Raw genomic sequence first — 22159 nt, 5'->3', positions numbered from 1 at the left:
AGAACGCTGTGGATCAGTGGTTCTCAATTTTGTTGAACATGTGGGTCATTTCCAATTCTCATATTTTAGTAACTAAACCCATCAATGATTGAACAAATAATGCAATGTTTATAAAAAATCAACCAAAATTCTTTCCTAGTGTGCTACTACTACAATTTCATGACCGTTGGTTATTGATTTTGATCATTATATCAAAACCGAATAATCTATCAAATTAACCATATTTATTGGCTAAATACGAGAAACTGTATCACCACTTAGATTATTTATACCTATTTTTATTCTGATACGGCGATCTATAACTGTTAATATCTCACAACGGAATAACGGTCATAATTTTCAGTATTTCAATGAATTTCGTATTGAAGCGAGAAGAATGACTTCATGAAGCTTTGTTATATTGTTATAATAATTATCTACATTCTAATAGCTTCTCTCTATAGTTACTAAATGTTCGGCGACCACTGTCGTGGATGATGTAAACAAAAGATTTGTTATTCTCCGCGTCAAAAGCGTCCTCTCCTTGTGGCGCATTCTGCTGTTTCTGCTGGACCACAACGACGACGACGACGGGACAAGTGATGATGATGGTCCACAGAGACGCCTCATCCTCAGCGCGCATCGGGTTCTGCCGTCGTCCGAGGCCGATGCCGCTGCTACTCCAAAGGTTTAGGTATGTATAGTGTGAAATGGGACCAAATACTCTACCGTTTTTAACTGCGGACACGTGCGTCGTCGTCGTCGTTCCCGGGGCGGGTGATCATATTCTCATAACCGGGACGTTCGGATTTGTATATTTTTGCTGTCAAAGCGCGATATAAAATATAGATTCGAAACTATTTCATGATGGTGTTCTTCCTTTCGCGCTCGAGTCATCGGGAGCTGGTTGGGGAAAGCCGAGGGCGGACGGGTCCGGTTAAAAAAAGGAAATCGACATTTTTGGAGAGATAAAATGGTTCAGATTTGGTTTGTCATGCATTAACATTTTTATCATCACAATCATTGGTGGCGAATTAAGTATTCAGTTAAAAGTCACAATCGTGAAGACATACAATTTAGGTTTCTTGAGACCTGAGCGCCGCCACGGCTGTCGTCAAAAATGGATCTTAATGCTGCCGTATGAAAATTGACCATGACGATGACTATTGAAAGATATTTTTTTTTTCCATTGGAATTGCTGGGAGAATTTCTTAAATAATTCACAGAGGAATTTATCGGTCGATGCTACGAAGAACTTCCAACACCGTTTTTGTAAAAGCATTTGGATTTGGCTGGAGGTGACAACGGCGGAAGGAAATTTTATTTTAAATTATGACACTTTTAGGTTTTTCATAGGAGCATTTTTCAACTTCGACAGTAAACCACCCGCCGTCGGTCAGGAAGGAAAAAGCCCGAGCGGGTCAGCGGAGCGTTTTAACCCTAGCCCAGCAGGGTAAATTGGCAAAACTTGCCAATGAGGCACGCCGCATGAAGCTTGAGATCCTGGGACTGAGTGAAGTCCGTTGGCCAAACTTTGGAGAACACAGAACGCCGTCGGGACAAGTTCTGCTATACTCTGGTTTACGAGGTGAACACGCTCCCCGGCATCGCGGCTTCCTACTAAGCGCTCAGGCACACTTTGCGCTTATGAAGTGGGAACCTATAAGTGAAAGGATAATCGTTGCCAGATTTAGAACACGGGTCCGAAACCTTACCATAATCCAATGTTATGCGCCAACCGATGCTGCCGATCTGCAAGACAAAGAGAACTTCTACAGTCAACTCAATGCCGTCGTAGATAGAATTCCGAAGGGTGATATCAAAATCTGTTTGGGCGACTTCAATGCGAAGATCGGATCCGACAACTCGAACCATGATCGCATTATGGGACGCCATGGTCTCGGAGAAATGAGCGAAAACGGAGAGCTGTTCGCCGAATTTTGTGGTAATAACGACAAGGTGATCGGGGGATCGCTCTTCCCTCATCGACCGGTTCACAAGGTCACGTGGGTCTCCCGTGGCTTTACAGAAAATCAAATCGACCACATCTGCATCAGCCGAAAATGGAAACGGAGCCTTCTTGATGTACGGAATAAACGTAGTGCCGATATCGCGTCTGATCATCACCTCCTCATCGGCGAAATACGCCTGCGCATTGCGCGGATTCGTCGGCAGGAGGAAAGAGTTGGACGACGATTCAACACACGCCGACTGGAGGATGCCACGGTGAAACGGTCCTTCGTTGAAGAACTGGAGACGCGTGCTGCAGATATTCCGAAAGGTGGCAGCGCGGAAGACCAATGGACCGCCATTAAGAATGCCTTCATCGCCACCAGCGAGAACAATCTGGGCGAACTACGCACCCAGAGAAAACAATGGATCACCGATGAGACCTGGAGGAAGATAGAGCAGCGAAGAGAAGCCAAAGCCGCGATAGAGCGATCGAAAACCAGAGGAGCCAAAGTCTTAGCCCGTCAATGATACGCGGCTCTTGAGAAGGAAGTAAAACGCTCATGTCGACGGGACAAGCGAGCGTGGGCAGACTCTCTGGCTGACGAAGGAGAGAGAGCCGCCGCAACCGGGGACAGTCGCCTCCTCTACGATATCTCACGACGCTTAAGCGGGGCGAAGATGAATGCAACGATGCCTGTGAAAGACGCGAATGATCAGTTATTGACCGACCCAACTGACCAGCTGAAACGCACTTCGAACAACTTTTTCAAGTGCCAGCCAGGCCATCACCACCTCGGCATGATCTGCCTAGGATCTGACGTATAACACGCGTCAATACCGAAGCTCCATCACTGCTAGAGATTCAAACAGCCATCCAAAGCATGAAATCGAATAAAACCCCAGGGGTCGACCGCATATCAGCCGAGATGCTCAAAGCTGACCCTATGACATCCGCTCAACTGCATCGTTTATTTCGTAATATCTGGGACACCGCAACTTTCCCGGTCGACTGGATGCAAGATATCTTAATGAAGGTGCCCAAAAGACCTGACTGTATGCAATAACTGGCGAGGCATTGTGTTGCTGTGTACCGTTTTAAAAGTTCTGTGCAAAATTATCCTAGCCCGGATTCAGGAGAAGATCGATGAGACTCTCCAGCGGCAGCAAGCCGGATTCCGTGCCGGAAGATCCTGTGTGGACCGTATTGTCACGCTCCGCATCATTCTGGAGCAGGTCAACGAATTCCAAGAGTCCCTTTACTACGAAAAGTAGTACCTTGACTACGAAAAAGCTTTCGACCGACAATCACGAGAATATGTGGGGCGCCCTGAGACGCAAGGGAGTTCCTGAGAAAATCATCGGCCTCATCGAGGCACAGGACGAGACCTTTATGTGTAGAGTGCTGCACAATGGGGTCTTGTCCGACCCTGTCCGGGTCGTAGCTGGTGTGAGGCAAGGATGTATTCTATCACCGTTACTGTTCCTCATCGTAATCGACGAGATTACGGTAGATGCGATTGACCGTGAACCAAATCGCGGTCTGTTATGGCTGCCTATAACCATGGAGCACCTAAATGACTTCGAATTGGCTGATGACGTTGCACTCCTCGCGCAACGGCGCTCTGATATGCAGAGTAAGCTCAACGACCTTGCCGAGCGCTCCTCTTCGGCAGGTTTAGTCATCAACGTCAACAAAACCAAATCGTTGGATGTAAACACGGTGACTCCTTCCAGTTTCACAGTAGCCGTGCAACCAGTGGAGAATGTTGAAACTCTCCAATATCTTGGTAGCCAAATGGCGTCAGACGGCGGTACCAAGATCGACATAGGCGCACGGATCAAGAAAGCAAGGGCTGCCTTTGCGAGTTTAAGAAATATCTGGAAAAACAGGCAGATTAGTGAACGCACCAAAATACGAATTTTCAACTCTAACGTGAAATCTGTGCTATTATACGCTAGCGAAACATGGTGTATATCAAGAGAGAACACTCAACGCCTGCAGGTGTTCATCAACAGATACCTGCGGTACATAATTCGTGTCTGGTGGCCTTACAACTGGATCTCAAAACACGAGCTCCATCTTCGTTGTCACCAGCGGCTGATAGCAATAGAAATTCGGAATCGGAAGTGGGGCTGGGTCGGCCACCATTACGTAGGGGCGGAAACGAAATCTGTGAACAAACATTAGACTGAAACCCAGTGGGACATCGCAGCACAGGCAGATCCTGAGGTTCATGGCGGCGCAACCTTAATAAAGAAATAAAAGAAGTCGACTGAAATCTAACCTGGCAACAGGTTAAAGCGATAGCCGGGCAACGCTCAGGATGGAGATCTTTCAAGTCGGCCCTTTGCACCACCGGAGGTGTACAGGACCCATAAGTAAGTAAGTAAGGGTCAGCGGAGGACGCTGTGGATCAGTGGTTCTCAATTTTGTTGAACATGTGGGTCATTTCCAATTCTTATATTTTAGTAACTAAACCCATCAATGATTGAATAAATAATAATAATACAATTTAGATTTCTTGAGACCTGAGCGTCGCCACGGCTGTCGTCAAAAATGGATCTTAATGCTGCCGTATGAAAATTGAGCATGCCGATGACTATTGAAAGATAATTTTTTTTCTAGAATTTTCTGGAGGAATTCCTGAAAGAATTTCCAGGAAAAATAATGAAAGGTTTTCTGACTGAAAACGAGGCGATTTTTTTTCGAGATTTTCGGCAAGAATTTCAGAAAAGTTTCCATGGGAATTGCCGGGAGAATTTCTTAAATAATTCACAGAGGAATTTCTTGGTGGATTCTAAGAAGAACTTCCAAAGCGTTTTTGTAGAAACTTTTGGATTTTTTTATAGAAATTTCTGAAGGTATAACTGGATTAATTTCCAGAGAAATTTCTAAAGAAATATCCAGGGGAATCTCTTAAAGACCTTCCAAAGAACCTCTTAAATATAATTGAGGGAATTTTTGAAGGAATTCCCAAGTTATTTTCTGCTACAATTTCTGTAGAAATGACGGAATTCGTAATTGGAATTCCATAAGAATTCCTTGAAGAACTCCTGAATGCAGTTCCGGAAGTATTCCCGGAGAAAACGAAAGTAATTCAGAGGGTATTTCTGGAGAGTTTTCAAAGTAATTTATGATGAGTTTGTCACCGAAAACGATTACAATTCTTTTTTGAGAGTTGACGAAATTTCATGCAGAATAAAAACTACAATTACTAACTAAATCCAATGAGAAACTCCCCTAACTCTGTATTTACTAACACTACTGTTAGACGCACTAAAACGGACACTAGCGCTCGGTAGTAGCCTCCGACCTTCGCGTCCAAACAGTTCACTGTCCGCCATTGTTGGTATCTATCTATTGAAGCTCATGCACGTCCGACGATCTTTTCAATAACCCTGTGTGCTTTTGCCATCGCTGACTCACTGTTGCCTCGGTACAAGCCCGTTATTGGCTTCAAGTCTAGTTCGCCTCACATCCGATGATCTTCTACAACCTCGCATGTCTGCCGTCATCTTTGCCCTGGCACGAGGCTAACACCAAGTACAAGCCCTCGGTGGAGGCTCGCAGCCCACCTGAATTTCGTCCGAGACCTCTGAAACGGTTTCGCTTGCTTTTCACCATCGCTGACGATCATTTCCTTGGATGGCCCCATCTCCGACATCAGGTCAAGCCTGAATCCTGTCCGACGATTACCACAAGAACGAACGTATCGAACCCTAACAACTAACCTAAAGCAAATATGAAAATAAACTGAAAGCTAAGATGAATTAGACGCTTCCTAATTGGCTAGTACATTACTTGCATGTCTGTACATTGCTTCTTGTACCGTCCACTTCCAATTAGCATTTTCTTGTGTTGCTTTGAGCAGGTTGGTGTTGACCCTGAGCGATTTTTCCCGGTGATCTAGTAAGGAAAGCTTAGACATTCACTCCAAAGACGTGTGGACGCCACGAAGAGTTACAAGTTCTTGGGAGAATTTCTGGAGAAATTGCAGGGAGAATATTTGGATGAAATTTTAAGGGAGTATTAAAAATTGAAAGAAGAAAGTTCCTAGTGAAATTTCTTGACTACACAGACATTTCTGGAAGACGTGCGGAGGAATTTTCTGGAGGAATTTCCGGAGGAATTCTTGGAGAAACTTTCGAAGAAATTTCTGGGAGAATTTACGACAGAACTTCACGAGGAATTCTCGGAGGAACTTCCGGAGGAATTCCCGGAGGAACTTCCGGAGGAATTCCCGGAGGAACTTCCGGAGGAATTCCCGGAGGAACTTCCGGAGGAATTCCCGGAGGAACTTCCAGAGGAATTCCCGGAGGAACTTCCGGAGGAATTCCCGTAGGAACCTCCGGAGGAATTCCCGGAGGATCCTCCGGAGGACGTCCGGGAGGAACTTCCGCAGGAAGTCCCGGAGCCACTCCCGGAGGAATTCCCGGAGAAACTTCCGGAGGAATTCCCGGAGGAACTTCCGGAGGAATTTCCGGAGGAACTTCCGGAGGAATTCCCGGAGGAACTTCCAGAGGAATTTGCGGAGGAACTTCCGGAGGAATTCCCGGAGAAACTTCCGGAGGAATTCGGAGGAACTTCCGGAGGAATTCCGGAGGAACTTCCGGAGGAATTCCGGAGGAACTTCCGGAGGAATTCCGGAAGAACTTCCGGAGGAATTCGGAGGAACTTCCGGAGGAATTCGGAGGAACTTCCGGAGGAATTCCCGGAGGAACTTCCGGAGGAATTCCGGAGGAACTTCCGGAGGAATTCCGGAGGAACTTCCGGAGGAATTCCGGAGGAACTTCCGGAGGAATTCCCGGAGGAACTTCCGGAGGAATTCCCGGAGGAACTTCCGGAGGAATTCCCGGAGGAACTTCCGGAGGAATTCCTGGAGGAACTTCCGGAGGAATTCGGAGGAACTTCCGGAGGAATTCCCGGAGGAACTTCCGGAGGAATTCGGAGGAACTTCCGGAGGAATTCCGGAGGAACTTCCGGAGGAATTCCCGGAGGAACTTCCGGAGGAATTCCGGAGGAACTTCCGGAGGAATTCCCGGAGGAACTTCCGGAGGAATTCCGGAGGAACTTCGGAGGAATTCGGAGGAACTTCCGGAGGAATTGCCGGAGGAGCTTCCGGAGGAATTCCCGGAGGAACTTCCGGAGGAATTCCCGGAGGAACTTCCGGAGGAATTCCCGGAGGAACTTCCGGAGGAATTCCCGAAGGAACTTCCGAGAGAATTCCCGAAGGAACTTCCGGAGGAACTTCCGGAGGAATTCTCGGAGGAACTTCCGGAGGAATTCCCGGAGGAACTTCCGGAGGAATTCCCGGAGGAATTCCCGGAGGAACTTCCGGAGGAACTTCCGGAGGAACTTCCGGAGGAACTTCCGGAGGAATTCACGGAGGAACTTCTGGATGAATTCGGAGGAACTTCCGGAGGAATTTGGAGGAACTTCGGAGGAATTCCGGAGGAACTTCCGGAGGAATTCCCGGAGGAACTTCCGGAGGAATTCCCGGAGGAACTTCCGGAGGAATTCCCGAGGAACTTCCGGAGGAATTCGGAGGAACTTCCGGAGGAATTCGGAGGAACTTCCGGAGGAATTCCCGGAGGAACTTCCGGAGGAATTCCGGAGGAACTTCCGGAGGAATTCCCGGAGGAACTTCCGGAGGAATTCGGAGGAACTTCCGGAGGAATTCCCGGAGGAACTTCCGGAGGAATTCCCGGAGGAACTTCCGGAGGAATTCGGAGGAACTTCCGGAGGAATTCCCGGAGGAACTTCGGAGGAATTCCCGGAGGAACTTCCGGAGGAATTCCGGAGGAACTTCCGGAGGAATTCGGAGGAACTTCCGGAGGAATTCCCGGAGGAACTTCCGGAGGAATTCGGAGGAACTTCCGGAGGAATTCCGGAGGAACTTCCGGAGGAATTCGGAGGAACTTCCGGAGGAATTCCCGGAGGAACTTCCGGAGGAATTCCGGAGGAACTTCCGAGGAATTCCGGAGGAACTTCCGGAGGAATTCCCGGAGGAACTTCGGAGGAATTCCGGAGGAACTTCCGGAGGAATTCGGAGGAACTTCCGGAGGAATTCCCGGAGGAACTTCCGGAGGAATTCGGAGGAACTTCCGGAGGAATTCCGGAGGAACTTCCGGAGGAATTCGGAGGAACTTCCGGAGGAATTCCGGAGGAACTTCGGAGGAATTCGGAGGAACTTCCGGAGGAATTCCTGAGGAACTTCCGGAGGAATTCCCGGAGGAACTTCCGGAGGAATTCGGAGGAACTTCCGGAGGAATTCCCGGAGGAACTTCCGGAGGAATTCCCGGAGGAACTTCCGGAGGAATTCCCGGAGGAACTTCCGGAGGAATTCAGGGAGGAACTTCCGGAGGAATTCCGGAGGAACTTCCGGAGGAATTCCGGAGGAACTTCCGGAGGAATTCCGGAGGAACTTCCGGAGGAATTCCCGGAGGAACTTCCGGAGGAATTCGGAGGAACTTGCGGAGGAATGTCCGGAGGAACTCCCGGAGGAATTCCCGCAGGAACTTCCGGAGGAATTCCCGGAGGAATTTCCGGAGGAACTTCTGAAGGAATTCCCAGAGGAACTTTCGGAGGAATTTCCGGAGGATCTTCCGGAGGAATTCCTGGAGGAATTCCCGAAGGAACTTTCGGAGGAATTCCCGAAGGAACTTTCGGAGGAATTCCCAAGGAACTTTCGGAGGAATTCCCGAAGGAACTTTCGGAGGAATTCCCGGAGGAACTTTCGGAGGAATTCCCGGAGGAACTTCCGGAAAAATTCCCGGAAGAACTTCGAATTCCCGAAGGAACTTCCGGAAGAATTCCCTGAAGAACTTCCAGAGGAATTTCTGGAGGAATTACCGGAGGAACTTCCGGAGGAACTTCCGGAGGAACTTCCGGAGCAACTTCCGGAGGAATTTTGGGAGGAACTTCCGGAGGAATTCCGAGGAATTCCGGGTGGAACTTCTGGAGCAATTCCGGGAGGAACTTCCGAAGGAATTCCTGGAGAAACTTCCGTAGAAATTCCTGGAGGAACTTCCGGAGTAATTCCCGGAGGAACTTCCGGAGTAATTCCCGGAGGAACTTCCGGAGGAATTCCCGGAGGAACTTCCGGAGGAATTCTCGGAGGAACTTCCGGAGGAATTCCCGGAGGTACTTCCGGAGGAATTCCCGGAGGTACTTCCGGAGGAATTCCCGGAGGAACTTCCGGAGGAATTCCCGGAGGAACTTCCGGAGGAACTTCCGGAGGAACTTCCGGAGGAATTCCCGGAGGAACTTCCGAGGAATTCCCGGAGGAACTTCCGGAGGAATTCGGAGGAACTTCCGGAGGAATTCCCGGAGGAACTTCCGGAGGAATTCGGAGGAACTTCCGGAGGAATTCCCGAGGAACTTCCGGAGGAATTCCCGGAGGAACTTCCGGAGGAATTCGGAGGAACTTCCGGAGGAATTCCTGAGGAACTTCCGGAGGAATTCGGAGGAACTTCCGGAGGAATTCCGGAGGAACTTCCGGAGGAATTCCCGAGGAACTTCGGAGGAATTCCGGAGGAACTTCCGGAGGAATTCTGGAGGAACTTCCGGAGGAATTCCCGGAGGAACTTCCGGAGGAATTCGGAGGAACTTCCGGAGGAATTCCGGAGGAACTTCCGGAGGAATTCCTGAGGAACTTCCGGAGGAATTCCTGAGGAACTTCCGGAGGAATTCGGAGGAACTTCCGGAGGAATTCCCGGAGGAACTTCCGGAGGAATTCCCGGAGGAACTTCCGGAGGAATTCCGGAGGAACTTCCGAGGAATTCCCGGAGGAACTTCCGGAGGAATTCCCGGAGGAACTTCCGGAGGAATTCCGGAGGAACTTCCGAGGAATTCCGGAGGAACTTCCGGAGGAATTCCCGGAGGAACTTCCGGAGGAATTCCGGAGGAACTTCCGGAGGAATTCGGAGGAACTTCCGGAGGAATTCCCGGAGGAACTTCCGGAGGAATTCCGGAGGAACTTCCGGAGGAATTCGGAGGAACTTCCGGAGGAATTCCCGGAGGAACTTCCGGAGGAATTCCGGAGGAACTTCCGGAGGAATTCGAAGGAACTTCCGGAGGAATTCCTGGAGGAACTTCGGAGGAATTCCCGGAGGAACTTCCGGAGGAATTCCGGAGGAACTTCCGGAGGAATTCCCGGAGGAACTTCCGGAGGAATTCCCGGAGGAACTTCGGAGGAATTCGGAGGAACTTCCGGAGGAATTCGGAGGAACTTCCGGAGGAATTCCCGGAGGAACTTCCGGAGGAATTCGGAGGAACTTCCGGAGGAATTCCCGGAGGAACTTCCGGAGGAATTCCCGGAGGAACTTCGGAGGAATTCCTGAAGGACTTCCGGAGGAATTCGAAGGACTTCGGAGGAATTCGAAGGACTTCGGAGGAATTCCAGAAGGACTTCCGGAGGAACTCCCGGAGGAACTCCCGGAGGAATTCCCGGAGGAACTTCCGGAGGAATTCGGAGGAACTTCCGGAGGAATTCGGAGGAACTTCCGGAGGAATTCCCGGAGGAACTTCCGGAGGAATTCTGGAGGAACTTCCGGAGGAATTCCGGAGGAACTTCCGGAGGAATTCCCGGAGGAACTTCGGAGGAATTCCCGGAGGAACTTCCGGAGGAATTCCGGAGGAACTTCCGGAGGAATTCCTGGAGGAACTTCGGAGGAATTCGGAGGAACTTCCGGAGGAATTCGGAGGAACTTCCGGAGGAATTCGGAGGAACTTCCGGAGGAATTCCGGAGGAACTTCCGGAGGAATTCCCGGAGGAACTTCCGGAGGAATTCCCGGAGGAACTTCCGGAGGAATTCCCGGAGGAACTTCCGGAGGAATTCCCGGAGGAACTTCCGGAGGAATTCCCGGAGGAACTTCCGGAGGAATTCCCGGAGGAACTTCCGGAGGAATTCCCGGAGGAACTTCCGGAGGAATTCCGGAGTAACTTCCGGAGGAACTTCCGGAGGAATTCCGGAGGAACTTCCATAGGAACTTCCGGAGGAATTCCCGGAGGAACTTCCGGAGGAATTCCCGGAGGAACTTCCGGAGGAATTCCCGGAGGAACTTCCGGAGGAATTCCCGGAGGAACTTCCGGAGGAATTCCCTGAGGAATTCCCGGAGGAACTTCCGGAGGAATTCCCGGAGGAACTTCCGGAGGAATTCCCGGAGGAACTTCCGGAGGAATTCCCGGAGGAACTTCCGGAGGAATTCTCGGAGGAACTTTCGGAGGAATTCCCGGAGGAACTTCCGGAGGAATTCGCGGAGGAGCTTCGGAGGAACTCCTGGAGGAACTTCCTGAAGAATTCCCGGAGGAACTTCCCGAGGAATTCCCGGAAGAACTTCCGGAGGAATTCCCGGAGGAACTTTCGGAGGAATTCCTGGAGGAACTTCCGGAGGAATTCCCGAAGGAACTTCCGGAGGAATTCCCGGAGGAATTCCCGGAGGAACTTCCGGAGGAATTCCCGGAGGAACTTCCGGAGGAATTCCCGGAGGAACTTCCGGAGGAATTCCCGGAGGAACTTCCGGAGGAATTCCCGGAGGAACTTCCGGAGGAACTTCAGGAGGAATTCCCGGAGGAACTTCCGGAGGAATTCCCGGAGGAACTTCCGCAGGAATTCCCGGAGGAACTTCCGCAGGAATTCCCGGAGGAACTGGTGGAATTAAATGGACAGTACTTAATTCGTCTTAGACGGTTTAATACATTCCACTAAACGAGCTTAATATATTTTTCGGATCTCCATAAAGCAATTTCCATCCGAATTTTGAGAAACATCGCATGAATATTCAAAACATAGAATGACAGAGTTGGACGACTACTCAGTAGTGATCAGCCATTTCTTTTCTTTGCAGTACACAAAACTCCACACCGTAACTTTCAAACGTTTTATTACTCCAAGCTCAACCAACAAACTGATTTCAAAAATGATTCTCTCTATGAAGCGCCTACTGCGATCCGCTTTTTGAATTTCCTTTGAGCGACGCACGTACTTGATTGCGCATTTTGAATTCATCTTACCTGCCGTCTATTTCTACTCTACCTCTCTATTTTTTTATTATTATTATTTGTTACATATATATATACATTTTTTTAATAAGAATAATTAGCACTTCAAATTCTTTTATACTTTTTTTTTAATAATTTCATTTTTTCTTATAATTTTTTTTTTAATTTCATTTTATAATTCTTCATGATCCCTACATATTCCACCTACTCATTCAATCGACTGGGTGTGCTTACTATGTGCAGAAAAAAACAAAATTAGCATTGTTTATGTTAATGTTTACCGTAGAAAGTGCCTCGCGAGTCGCGAATGAAAATCATATTCAGTTCTATGTGATATATTACTTTACTCATTTTAAACGTGTTCTGTTCAGATTTCAGATAATTTATCAATTTGTAAAATGTGCATAAATATTCAATAAATAATATTCAACAGAATATTGACAGTCCAGAGCCTACTATGAATGTGTCTGGAAGTGTGCTGACAAGTGAAGAAACCCAGATTAATCCATCTACAGTGAGATTTTGACCTTTCCTTAATTCTAAGAAAAAATTTTCAGACTCCGGTATTTAAAAGAAGATAAAACTACTCAACCTCCCACGGCGATTGAAAGTGTAAAGACAAATTAGTGCTGTCCAATGAGAGCTTGAAGTAGCTCGAAGTTTCTCCCTGTCCTGCTCATGCCCATTTGTTGACAAAAAAGAACGAGCAGGACGGGAACAACTTCGAGCTACTTCGAGCTGCTCATTGGATAGCATTATTAATAGACCAATGCAAACTTTAACTTAACCTCACTTATTTTGACAGTTCACAGAGCTTGTTTACAAGGTGTTAGAAGAAAAATCGAAGAAGGGAAAATTAAAATACATATTTTTAGTTTAAAATTACTGTGATCCGAATATTTAAGTGTTATTCTTTGCATTCAGCATGAAATCAATCGCAAAGGACATCTACATACGAATAAAATGACGAAACAATTTTATCGGATGCTGCGCCGAAGGCTAGTCCCGGAGAAAAAGCTCTGTGAACTGTCAGCCTACGTCATCATGCACTGGTCTATTGCCTACCAAAAGGCGGATTCCATTGGTTGAGTGACAACAAAACAAATGATTGCGCACTGTACGTCAGGTTGCCTATCTATCAGGCGCTCGTCGGATTGAATAGCTATTGTAACATGTGGTAACATGGTTGGTTAGATGCTATCGTAACGCTGGCAGCTTGTATACTCGTAATTTCCAAAGACCTTGATATTAATTAATCCAGAACTAACTTAACCAGTCATTGATCTGAACGAAACTCAAAAGCGTTCAATAATAACATATATTTTGCCTTATGGCTGCCTAATTTTGTAAAACTAATGATGTTTAATACCTTAAAAATGAGCGAATTTGCATTCATACGCACACATACATGCATATAAGTGGTCTATTGGTATTTCAAAACATGCTCACATTTGTTACCTAGCTTCCACTAAAGAAATTTTTGAAATCCCTTCAAATTTTTACGTTTTTGCTTTTCTGAGAAGATTTTGTGGTACATGCTTCTATCTGTTCCTCAATTAAAATCAATTGTTTCTTTGAAACAAATCCGAATAATAAGCATATTTTCATATCATATCACTTGTTGTAATTATATTTTTAATATTGAAGTGAATTTGTTTCAATTGCCATACATTTTATTTCATAATTCTAGAGGTTTATTGATAGATTAATACATAACACGCCTGCGTAACGCATACAAAGTGAAACTTCCGAAGGAAGGGTCAAAAAGTGGACTTCACCAAAAAATTCGATGACTTCTCTTCCATGGGAAATTCTACCGAATTTTGAATGGCTTTCCCGTGTAAATTTGAAAGAGTTTCACTTGGAAGTTTAAAAAAAAATCTTAGGAACGCGAAATAATTTTCTGTTCAAATTGGAAAGTTTTTCGTGGATATTTAGAAGATCTTCCATGGAAATTCGAGTAAAAATACCTTAGAAATTCTGAAGAACTTCCCATGAAAATTCAACAAAAGTTACTTAATACGGAATCAAATTTTATATTCATTTTTGTTTCCAAGATACCTTATTATCTTTGCCATCTTTTAACTAACAGCTTGTCACACATTCATTTAATATTGCCAAGTAATTGGATATTTTTTCTGTTTTTTTTTGTTAAAGAGGCTTGCAGCCCTAGGCTGGCTCAACTTTGGAATAAGTTTTTTCCTATGTCATAGCGTTCACTTATACCATACCAACAACGGCGGCCATCATGAAAATTTAAAAACAACAAAATTACCATCTGCGATCACCGACCACAGCAATCCGTTCCTCACCAGCCTCCTGCGACACGTCCTCGAAGTCACCCGATTGTACCCTCCCGATCCGTAGCTGCTGCCTCAGTTGTTGGCGACAACCTGGTAGAAACCTGATCACGAGGTCAGACCAAGAAGCGAGACGAGGGCGTTGTCTTACACATGGGCCGTGCCATCCCAACGCGGTCGCCCCGAACAACACCAACCGGGCAGAAGCTACAAGAAGCAAGAAATCGTGACTTTCGATCACGAATCGATACTTACTCGGTTGCGTCCCCCTGCTCTCGGTCTGCCGTTATCATTATTATTATTCGATCGAACCACAAGTTTTAGGACCCCGTGAAAGGTGGATCGATCGTCGAGGGCGTCGCGGTACCTACCAGGAAAGATCCGAAGAATTCCATCGTTTGTTTCAACCTGCTCTGGCTGACTGGCAACCGGTCAGTGCAGTCAGCCGATCGGTCACCCCCATAATGTTGACAGCATCTATAGTCCCTATAACGGATACCTTAGGGACAGGTGCCTTTCTGGCAAATTTGAATCAGTTTTAAGACAGCTTGGCGACGGGCAGTTAGAAGGGAACAAAAACTCAGGTTCGAGACTGGTCGCAAAGTAGTATTTGATTTTTGTTTTCGTTCTTTGGAAATTGTATGGAAGTTATGAAAATTATTTTGCTTGTTTTTTTTTGCACAATTTAGGACAACCTATAATATCAATTATTGTTTATTTTTTATAAAGCTGTCATTCTCATAAATCTAAATGAACCTTCGTGGCGTGTTTTTACGGACACCGTAACAGAGTTGAAGATATTTTGACATATTGTTTTGCGCAAAGAAGCACATATTGATACATCTATCTAGTCGGAAGGCAACCGGATTTAAACCTGCATTGGTAATGGCAATCGGAGGAAATTGAGAGGTTTTCTGTAAAATATGATAATGAGTTTAATCAGAAACCTTGAAGACAGTCGCTCTATTTTGAGATTCAATAACTAAAACCATCTATGTAGAAGGATTGAAATTAAATAGCGTCTCTCTGACTAGCCAAATACTTTTAAATATTAAACCCAAATTCACCTCCCAAAGCCATCAACATAACTTAGATGCAGAGTCGTGTCTCGCAGAAAAGCTGCTTCCGAAGCTACCAGCAGCAAACTTTCCACGGAAGAAAATTAATGGTTTCAATTTATCGGTGCACACCAACGAGGGGCCAGTTGCAACACCTCCCAGTGCTATCCCACCGAAGCGGGAACGCTACGCTCCTCTCGGTTTAAAGCGAATATTTCACCTTGCCGTGAGCATGAGCTTCGGTGGCTGCGAAATCCAATAGCTTATCGTCGAGCCCGCTGCATGCTCGTCAAGCTGATACACTTTGTTTCGTAATCTTAATTCCATTGCCCTGCATCTCTCGCTCTCGAGAGAGGAACCTTCGCGTTTTATTCGATTTATGGATGTGACCCAAACGTGTAGCAATGGTAAGTCTAGTAGTATTTAGTTACATACTTTGTACCGGCGAAACTTTGAAACAACACGATTTAAAGAATAGTTGGAATGCAATTTTCAGATCGTTCACAAACGTATGTATTTTATGGATTTCTGGAAACTAATACGAGAGATGTTCAAAAGATTGCAACTTTTTATTAAAGATATCACAAATTCAGCCAGATTTCTAAATAAAAATATCGTGTGAATGCAGCGGGATGTTTATTGAGAATTAAGCAGGTTACTCATGTGATTCTGAGAAGTTTGAGGTGTCGGAAGACTAATTTGGTGGAGCAACTCTCGATGCTTCTAGAGACCGAGTATACCTCTGCATCTCCATGATTGTCTTGGGATAGGATATTGTTTTAGTTACAAAGGATTATTTATCTGAATTCACTTCGGTAAGCGATGCGATCTGTGGGAATGGGAAATAACACTAATTCGTTGTCTCGCGACCATGTATGCCTGGCGGCATATGAAAACTGAGGAGAATCGCGTTTTGAACGACCGAACGGACGCGCAGCACTCTGTACTTACTTGCCCGATAGCTACTGCAAACTATGGAAGATTGCACTTGTCTCGACCGGAGCGCATGATTCACTGAATATCAAACAGATATTCTTTCTTCTGTTCGCGACAAATAACACACGCACTGTACTTACTTTCCCGATGACTACCACAAGCTAAGCACGAACACGAACTTATTAAGAAGTCTAGTGATTGACGTTATCAGTAAACAACATAGCTCCTATAGCTGATCCTAATGGAATTTTATTTGCATAATATACAAACGCTGCAGGCAAAAAAAAGCGTTCCCAAATTCGAGAACCAGCCAAAATAAACCGTGATTTATGTAATGGATTCAGGACCACCAGTCACGTTTTCCAGAACGTTCCAGAAAACGTGATTGTTGTTTCCAAAACTGTGATTCACCGTGATCTTGTTAGTTCATGAGTTAATGAACGCTTTTTGACAATTCGCTTATTGTGGTAACAACAACACTGGCAAAGTTAAGCTGGGGCACGATGGGGCACGTGACACACCAAATGAAAGAATTCCCAGAAATTTAATTATATTGGCCAAGATTGTTCTGAGAAAAAACTGATTCTTATAAATTTTTTTTTTTTTAATTTTTGAGAGAAAAACTTCCGAAGCAATTCTTGGTGTTATTTTCAAAAGAACCTCGGAATTTCTTCAGAAATTGGGTTGGAAATTCCAGTGTAAATTACAGTAAGAATTCCTTCTGAAATACTTTTTGCAATTCCTTCAGAAATTCCTTTGGAAATCTTTCAAGTTTTTCTTTTTGCCAATCTCTTCGAGAATTCATTCCAAAGTTTTTCCAGAATTTCTTTAAAAATTTCTTCTGAAAATTCTTCAGAAATTCTTTCCACTCCGTGAATTCCCTCCAGGAATAATTTAGAAAAGACATTTGACATTTCATCTGGGATTCCTCTGGAAAGCTTCGGAAATTCCTTTACAAATTCTTTTGGGTGTTTGTTAATACATTCTATACAAAATCCTTCGGAAGTTCCTAATAAAATAGTTTCAGAAGAAATATTTCCGAAATATCTTTACGAATACATTTGGAAATTCTTTTGAGAATTTCTTCGGTATATAGTTTAAGAATTCTGTCAGTAGTTTCTCAAGAAATCCCTGCGGAAGCTCTAGGAAGAGATTCTTGAAGTTCCTTCTAAATTTCTTATTGGAATTCGTTAAATCATTTTTCCGGATCTTTTTAAGCAATTCTTCCAGAAATTCCTTCAGACCTTCGGAGATTCCTTGAGAAATTCGCACGGAATTTCCTTTGAGCATTCTTTCGGGAATTTGTTAAAAAAAAATCCTGTAGGAATTCTTTTAAGAATCCGTCGTTAATTAAGAGTTTGTTTCGGGAATTCCTCCAAGATTTTATAAATTCTTTTCAGGAATTCCTTTTTAATTTCCGAAACATAAAAATCCAAGTGAATCGAAATTGCAGTCGATCCATCATCTTATTTCTTCGGATATTCTCAAGAATTCCTTGAGAATTTGCTTCTCCGGAAATTTCTCCAGTAATAATTTGGTATTGCATTTATTTATCTTTCTTAAAAACGGGATAAATTCAAAAACTCGGAAATTGCTCCAGTGATTCATTGCAATATAACAATTGAATTAATTCCTCAAGGAATTTCTTCAAACATTTGTCCAAGAATTTTATTTAGGAGCTTCTCCAAAATTTCCTTCAAGAATTCCTTTAGCAATATTTTCATAAATCCTTCCAGATTTTCTATTCCCTCAAATTCCGCCGGAATTCCCTTCAGGAATTTGTGAACGAACTCGTGAAGAATTTTCCGAAATTTGTTGTACATTGCTGCAAGAATTCCTTAGAAATTTCCTCCAGGGATTCTTTCGACAAATTCTCAGGAAATTAATTCGGAGCTCCAAAAATTCTTTTGTAAATGCGTGAAGAGGTTCCTTCTACATTCTTTTTACGAAATATTTTAGGAATTCCTTCAGAAGCTCTTTAAGAAATTCCATCGAAAAATCCTTTTGAAATTTGGACCTACAGAAAATTCTTTGGAAATACCTGCGGAAATTGGGAGAAATCAGGGAAACCTTGCGAAAGGAGGAGTATTCCTTCGGAAATTTCATTATGATTTCTTGTGGAATTAACTTCAGGAATAATCCAGATTTTTTTGGTTTAATTGTTTCAGCAATTGCTTTAGGAGTTTTTAAGGAGTTAGGAAGAAATTCTTGGAATTCCATCGGAATTGCTTCAGAAATCATCCAGGAAGTGTTTCGATTTTTTTTAGGAATTCCTTCCGGAAGTTACTTTAATAGTTCTTTTGGAAATTTCATCTGGAAATTCCTTTGAAATCTCCGTTTTCAAAAGAATTTCTAAAAGAATCTCCGAATAAATTCGTAAAAGAATTTCCGATTAAAATTTCTTCGAATTCCTCCTTTGAATGTTCATTGTTCATGTTCAAAGGAATCTCTTGAGATATTTCCAAAGAATTTCTGAATTCATCTCCGAAGTAATTTACGGTGGACTTCTGCAGAAATCCCCAGAAGAAATTGGATGCGTTACGTGAAAATAAATTATGAAATCATGAATTATATTCATGGTGTAGGTATTTTAATAACATGACAGCACGATGGATTCACGAAATCATGGATCATTTTCTCATTTCGGGGAACGCAATTCTTCCCATGTAGCTTTGATTAAACTGCATAAGAACCTTACAGAAACTGTATAACCATTTGTATAATAATAGTGGAAGATTTTAATTCAATTTTTATATTCAATTCTTACAGATTTGTATTACCGTGGACCCCGGTAATATGAACATTTTTAATCTGAACACTTTTTAATTTGAACCCCGTTAGATCCTCTTCAACTGCAAAAAGCCATCGTGTACGCGGCTTTTCACGAAGCCTGCGGCCTCTTCCGTGTTCTCTACTAAATATTATCCTCACTTGACGTTCTTCCGTCATACGAGCAACGTGTCCAGCTCACCGTTGTCTGCCATGTTGAATAAGCCTAATAATATCCAGCCCTTTATACACCTGGTACAACTCGTGATTTATGCGACGCCGCCACATACTGTTCTCCTGTTTACCGCCGAGTATTGTCCGCAGCACCTTACGCTCAAACACCCCGAAGATCTCCGTATAAATTTCGTCTTCGCTCGCAGACCACGGGATTTAAGCTGGTTACGGAATGGTTACGAAGTTACTAAGTACACTAATGTTCCAATATCTTCCACTTCAAATTTTTCACCATTCAGCACCATTTTGCCACCACCACCACTAATGAAACCACGTTGATTGCCAGCGATTATTTACTTCATTTTGCTGGTATTGATCGTGAGTCCAATCCTCGCTGTCTCCCTCTTAAAAGGCACAAACACAAAAGGCCTCTTACATGGCACGGCGATAAATCCCTATAATATCGATATCGTCCGCAGATCCCAGGAGCATATGCTATCTTGTGATAATGGTACCGCTTCTTTGCACGCCAGCTCTCCTAGTCGCACCCTCGAGCGCTATATTGAACAGTAGATTCGAGAGTGTATCACCCTGCTTTAATCCATCTAAGGTAACAAATGACGTCGATATTTCATCCGCAACCCTTACACTTGATTTCGATCCGTCCAACGTTATACGAATCAGCCGTATCAGTTTTGCCGGAAAACCATGTTCAAGCATAATTTGCCATAATTCATTCCGTTTCACTGAATCGTACGCCGCCTTGAAATCAATAAACAGATGATGTGTCTGCAAGTTGTACTCCCGGAATTTATCAAGGATTTGTCTCAGGGTAAACATTTGATCCGTCGTTGATCGGCCCTCACGAAAACCTGCTTGGTATTCGTCGACGAAGGACTCTTCAAGCGGTCTCAATCTGTTGAACAGAATACGGGACATAATTTTGTACGTCGAATTAACGAGGGTTATTCCTCGTTAATTGGCGCACTCCAGTCTGTGCCCTTTCTTAAAGAAAGGGCAAATGAGGCCGTCCAACCAGCTAGCAGGCATTTCCTCGTCTTCCCATATTTTCGACATAATATGGTGCAGAACTTCATAAAGCTGCTCACTGCCATGTGCGAGAAGTTCAGCCGGGAGCTGGTTCTTCCACGTAGTCTTATTGTTTTTCAGCTCTTTAACAGCTTTTTTAACCTCATCTAGTGTAGGTGACTCCACAGCTTGTCCATCGTCGCTAATATTTACTCTGTTCACCGATGCACCGTCACTTCCTCCATTCAACAAAGTCTCGAAGTGTTCTTCCACCTGGCAGCCACTTCAGTTTTATCCGTCAGCAAATTCCCTTGTTGGTCGTTGCACATGACGGAAGATGGCGCTGTCTTTCTCCGCACGCCATTGACAGACTCATAAAACCTCCGCATATCGTTCTGCTCCATTTTTTCCTGCGCCTCACTAATAACTTGTTCTTCGTACTCTTTTTTCTTCCGGCGGTGGGTTCGTTTATCGGCTGCTCTTGCTTCTTTGTACCGATCTCTATTCCATCGGGTACCCGACACAAACATCCGGCTTCTGGCAACGTTCTTCTCGTCTGTCACTCTCTGACACTCCACATCGAACCAACCCGTCCTGGGTCGCCTCTGTGCAGTGCCTACCACTTCTCGTGCTGTTGTGCTTACCGCTCCATGATGTTGTCGCTAACGTTGATTGCACTTATCCATTCGTCGAGCTTCTGGCGGTACTCAGCCGATACTCCTTCCGCCGACAATCGCTGGATATTGTAACGCATCGTTCACTGTGATTTTTCGTTCGATACAGTTGACAACCGTGATCGAATTTTACTGTTAACGAGATTTTTTTTCCTGTTCGGGTGTGCCACTGCGACCAATTATTAGATCTATTGTAGCGTTACCCGTATCCTTAGTTAGTCAACGAGATAGTGATCAGAGTCAATGTTCGGACCTCTGAATGACCGCACATCGAAACATCCGAGAAATGGCGCCCATCCACCAGAACATGGTCCATCTGGTTGCAATTTCAAGTGTTTCCAGGTGCGCTTTAGGATGTTCTTTCGTGAAAAGTAGGTGCTACTGATGGCCATCCCTCTAGCAGCAGCGAAATTTACTAACCGTAGGCCGTTGTCAATGGTAGCGGAGTGAAGGCTCTCCCTACCAATTATGGGACGGAAAAAGTCCTCTCTACCGACCTGAGCGTTAGCGTCTCAGATAACAATTTTCACGTCCTGACTTGGGCACTCTCCATAGGCTTCATCAAATATTTCATAAAACGTGTCCTTCACGTCGTCGGGTTTATCGTTTGTCGGTGCGTAAGCGTTGATTAGGCTGTAATTGAAGAATTTGTCCCTTATCCTCAACACACAGATTTGTTCGCTAACGGGTTTCCACCGCATCACTTGCTTCATCTGCTTGCCCATCAATACGAAACCAACTCCATGCTCCGCTTTTCCGCCGCCACTGTGATAGATGTTTTATTTGAATGCAGTGTTGGTCGTGGGGTCCACGGACTTCTTGAATAGCGGCCACGTTCACTCCAACTGTCTGCAGTTCACGAGTCAGAAGGCGCACTCGTCCAGGTTCATTTAGGGTCCTGACATTCCAGGTATCGAGTTTTCAATCATAGTCATTATTTCGTTGCCGGGTCGGTTGCCAAAAAATACGTTCTCCTTTTCTTCTATCTCGATTTTTCGTGTTGTTTGAGAGGTTTCAGAAGCTACCTTACCGGAGTCGCGTTACCTACATCGCGCTGATGGGGCTGCCACCTTAGGTATAGCTGACGCGATACAGCATTTCGATAATTAGCCACTAGATACCTGGCAGACGTTGTTTAAGCCTTCTGTTGAACAGACGCTCGAGGCGTACCTTCTTACTCTACACAGAAAAAATAAAGAACCTAAAAAAAAAGTTTCAAGAACTCAACTTTAAGTACGAAGTTCAAATTTTTAACTCAATGTTAGATAGTTTTTTCACACCCT

Source organism: Armigeres subalbatus, chromosome 3 (assembly GCF_024139115.2).
Source record: "Armigeres subalbatus isolate Guangzhou_Male chromosome 3, GZ_Asu_2, whole genome shotgun sequence".
NCBI classification, from domain to species: domain Eukaryota; kingdom Metazoa; phylum Arthropoda; class Insecta; order Diptera; family Culicidae; genus Armigeres; species Armigeres subalbatus.
This window is presented reverse-complemented; position numbering follows the sequence as displayed.